The following is a 4,378-nucleotide window of genomic DNA, read 5'->3' on the forward strand; positions in this document are numbered from 1 at the left end:
CAACAGTAACGTGTATGCAAGAAGTGGTGTAACAATAACTGACATTACAGACAAAGCTTTAAAGTTTTGGTGCAATTTGCATACATTATCTCATTCAATCCTCACAGAAACCTGATGAGTAAGTCCGGCAGGTATCATTATCCCAATTTTGCAAATAAGGAAGCTGAAACTTTAAAATATTAAGCAACTAGGCTATAGTCACACAACCAATAAATCATACAAGCATTTATGAAGCATCTGCTATGTGTCAGGCATTGTCCTAGGAGCTGGAGATACAAATACAAAAATTAACCATATTTACTCTCAAGGAACTTATGTTCAATCAGGGGAGACAACACAGACACACACAAATGTATACAGAATACAGATAAGATAAATACAAGGTAATCTAGGGGAGAGGGCACAAGTAGCTGTGCGGAATAGGAAATGTTTCATGGAGGAGGTGGCAGGAGCTGAGCTTTGAAGGAAACACAAGAATCTGAGAAATGGAGGTAAGTAAGGAAATGAGCCGTCTAAGCATGGGGGCGGGGATACAAAGAGTTAGAGGTGCAACATAGAATATAACGTGTGAGGAATAGCAAGAAGCCAGTTTGGTCAGACTAAGGAATGCATGAAACTCAAAGAAAAGTTGAAAAAGGAGGTTGGAGGTTAGAGCCAGACCATAAATACCTTTAAGTACCAAACAAAGGAGTTTCTATTTAATAATAGAGACAACAGAGAGTCAATGGAATTTATGGAGCAGGGGAATGATATGGTTATACCTATGCCTTAGGAATATAGCCTTTACATCTGTGTGGGAGACAAATTGGAGGCAAGGAAGCCTATTAGGGAAATTGTTGCAATAGTCCAGAAAAGAAGGGATGAAAGATAGTGGCCATCTGAGTTAGCAGAAGGGAACCAGCATAAGAGAACTTGTTTGGGGTGGAACTGGAAAAGCTTTGCAAGTGATCATATGTGTGAGGTGACAAAAAGTTGAGGAGTCAGGGATAACCCCAGAGGCTGTGAATCTGAGTGACTGAAAGGATGGCGATGGCCTCAACAAATGTAGTAAGTATCAGATGTCCTGATCAGTGCTTGCCTCAGTAACACTAAATCTAGGCCCACCTCTGGTTTTATTTTGCTTCTCTTCCTGGACTTTTTTTTTGGCAAGGCAATCAGAGTTAAGTGACTCGCCCAGGGTCATACAGCTAGTAAGTGTCTGAGGCTGGATTTGAACTCAGGTCCTCCCGACTCCAGGGCAGGTGCTTTATCCACTGCGCCACCTAACTGCTCCATGCTGGATATCTTCTTGACATTGATGCCCAGACTAAAAACTGAGCCCCAGAGAATGCAACCGCTTGATGCTTAGAATTCCTGGGGGGGGGGAGCTGCTGCCCTGACTCTGTTTATCTCCACTGCGCACTACAACTAGGCCTAGCTCCTCTTCACTCCTGGCCATTTCTTCACCACCTGCCAGGCCTCCCAGACCAGAAACCACACCCCTCCTGGCATCCTTGCCCACCACCCTGCTCCAGCTTTGCAGGTCCGGAACCCTAATCAAATCTACTCTGTCACTGTTCCTAGAAAGGATATGTCAGTCTCTCCTATGGGGAAGAGGAAGGGAAAGGCATGAACATTCGTACATAAAGCCTAGGATGCTTGCTAAGTGCTTTTTGTAAATATCATCTTATTTGATCCTTAAAGTAAGTACCATTGTTCCCATTTTCCAGTTGAAACAACACACTGAGACGGAGGTTAAATGATTTGCCCAGAATCCTGTAACTTGTCAAGTCTGAGCCTGGATTTGAACTCAGGACTTCCTGACTCCAAGCCCAATGCTTTATTTGTTGTGCGCCAGCTGCCCCTCCCATGGCTCCCTTCATCATTCCTATAACTTTTTAAACCAAAATATCCCTACCTCATCTCCATTCCCCTGTATGTGTTGTCTTCCCCTGTTAGAATGTAAAGTTCTTGAATACAAAGGCTATTTTAGCTTTTTATTTGCATACCAAATGTTTAGCACCTAGTAAGTGCTCAATGAATGCTTTTTCATTCACTCCTTCATTCTCTTGATTTTTTCATTCATTTGTAACGCTCCATCAATGACACCATCCCATCTGTCTATAAAGGATGTCATCAAAGATTCCAGAAAAGGAGGTAAGCAACATATGAACCAAAATATCAAGTGTGCCCCCCCACCTTCGCCCAGCATACACATGTAGAGGATTCAAAAGTGTACGTTGGTTCCACTTTCCCTTCCCTGGGTTACCTTGGACATGTGATGCTCCATCCATTCTTACAGAATGGACTTGGATACCTACTCATTTATTGCCAATTCCTTTGCCCTCTCTATGTCTCCCTAGATTCCCTTGCTAACAGAGTACAAGGAGTAACTTGGAACCAAAGGCAATCTTGAACTCCAATGCTTAATTCACAGTCTCCCAGAATGCCCTGTGGACTAGTGTGAAAAGAGGACACTGGTAAACACATCCTTCATCTGACCTGTGGAGAAAGTGAGATACAAAACATTTTTCTTGGTCTTTTGGCCCTGACACCTTTCTATGAAAACCCAACAAAACTCAGTAGGAAAATTTCCTTCAGTTTCCTGTGGGCTTGTTACCTTGTTTCTGTTACTCCAGCCGCGTGATGTCTGTTCTCTTGGCCAGGCTACCTGGTGCAGTAACCCAAGAGTCCCATTATAATAAGACTTCTGTTGTGTTTTTTAGCCTAGTTATTAACATCCTGAACAACGGAGCTTCCGTCATACTCCATGGTTCTGGGTTCTATAATAATATTTTATATTTATATGACACCTAACATCTAAGCATGTTATAACATTATCTCACAACTTCCCCGTGAGGGAGGTAGGAGGTAGGTATTATTATCCCCACTTTACATATGGGGAAACTGAGGTAGAGAGCTCATAACCAACCCGCTGAGCCAGTCCCTCAGAACTGGGGGGGGGGGCAAATTTTGATTTCTAAGCCCTGGGGCCCTTGAAAGGGATTTTGGGAGAGCTAGCCTTGGTTTTCTGGGCTAAAACGTATTCTTCATGAAGGCAATAGTGAGAGTGCTCAGTTAGCAACTGAATAGTTTTTTTTTCTTTCTGAGAAGCAGCGCCTACTGTTTTGTAAGTGCTTAATCAATGTTTGTTGATTGCTTATTAAGGTGATGAGAAGGGGAGGAAACCCACAGAGAAGAAGGTGGAGAAAGCTAGAACTACTAAGAAGCATGGCTCTGATGGACGGAGCCCCAATGTAATTTCATTCAGTCAGCAAAGAGGTGTTTATTAAGTACAAATAATGTACCTCAAACTGTGCTGGGTATCATTGGGGAACACCAAAGAAGAATAAGGCATGGTCTTAGCCCTTGAGGAGCTTATAATCCATTTAGTGAGCCAAAGCCCATGTAAAAATGAGAGAATAAGGCTTCGTGTTGTTAAGTGTTAATCTATATGGTCCAGACTCTGACTGTAAGAAGAATTTGGTAGAGAGATGTCTACATAGACAAATGGGTAAATGAGCATGACACTGAGCCATGGGAAAGCCTGGATGGGCCTTTTAGGATACTGCCCACCAAAGGAGCCATCCTGGGGGACACCGCAAGTCGCCACACGCACAAGATCTAGAGAGTGGATCTAGCAACTGAGAGGCAACTGACCTGGGCAATGAAGAGAGAAAACAAAAGTTCTTAAGACTAATGGGAGCTGGAAAGAAAGAACACACTGGCCATCTTGTTATAGGAGATCATATGTCAACATCTCACTTCAGAACAGGGGAAAAAGATAAGGAAATGAATGAAGAACTGGAGTCACAGCATCAACAGAGTATGGACAGTAAATTATTCGGGAGATATCAGCAACACTGCAGACTTAGCTTCAGTGAGTTAGAGGATCCTGATGGAGAAGGCGATGCTGCTGGAAATGATGATGACGATGACGGTGATGATTCACTTGACCCTGAAAGTCCAGAGGATTCTGAAAGCAACTCAGAAACTGAGAAAGAGGAATCTGCTGAAGAACTACAAGCTGCTGAATAGCCAGAGGAGGTGGAGGACCCCAAAGTTAAGAAGATTGCAAAGAGCATTTACAAAATTATGTTTGTTAAATCCAATGGTTCATAACTCTGAATGTGTGATTAGTCTTTGTATTCCAAATAAGCCTATTGTTATGACGCACAGTGGAGTGCTGCTTTTGCAGTGTAGACTTTTTTATTATAATTTTTAGAAAGACCCTTCTTTTAAGTAATTACAAAGAGTGGTTGCTTTCAGATGCCATGGATTACAGTTTTGTGAGCACGATAATATCCATTTTTGTAAAATATGAGTTGTATCATACAAAAGACAAATTAATATGATTCCTAGCTTCCTTTCACATTTGCAGCATCTACCCTCTAACTAC

The 4,378-nt window shown here is 42.4% G+C and overlaps 1 pseudogene; it reads left to right on the forward strand.

Moving 5' to 3' along the window:
- The first annotated feature begins 2,109 nt into the window (after window positions 1-2,109).
- On the forward strand, window positions 2,110-4,101 carry LOC118836799 (annotated as a pseudogene).
- Window positions 4,102-4,378: the final 277 nt, after the last annotated feature.

The sequence above is a fragment of the Trichosurus vulpecula genome, chromosome 2, assembly GCF_011100635.1.
Source record: "Trichosurus vulpecula isolate mTriVul1 chromosome 2, mTriVul1.pri, whole genome shotgun sequence".
NCBI lineage: Eukaryota > Metazoa > Chordata > Mammalia > Diprotodontia > Phalangeridae > Trichosurus > Trichosurus vulpecula.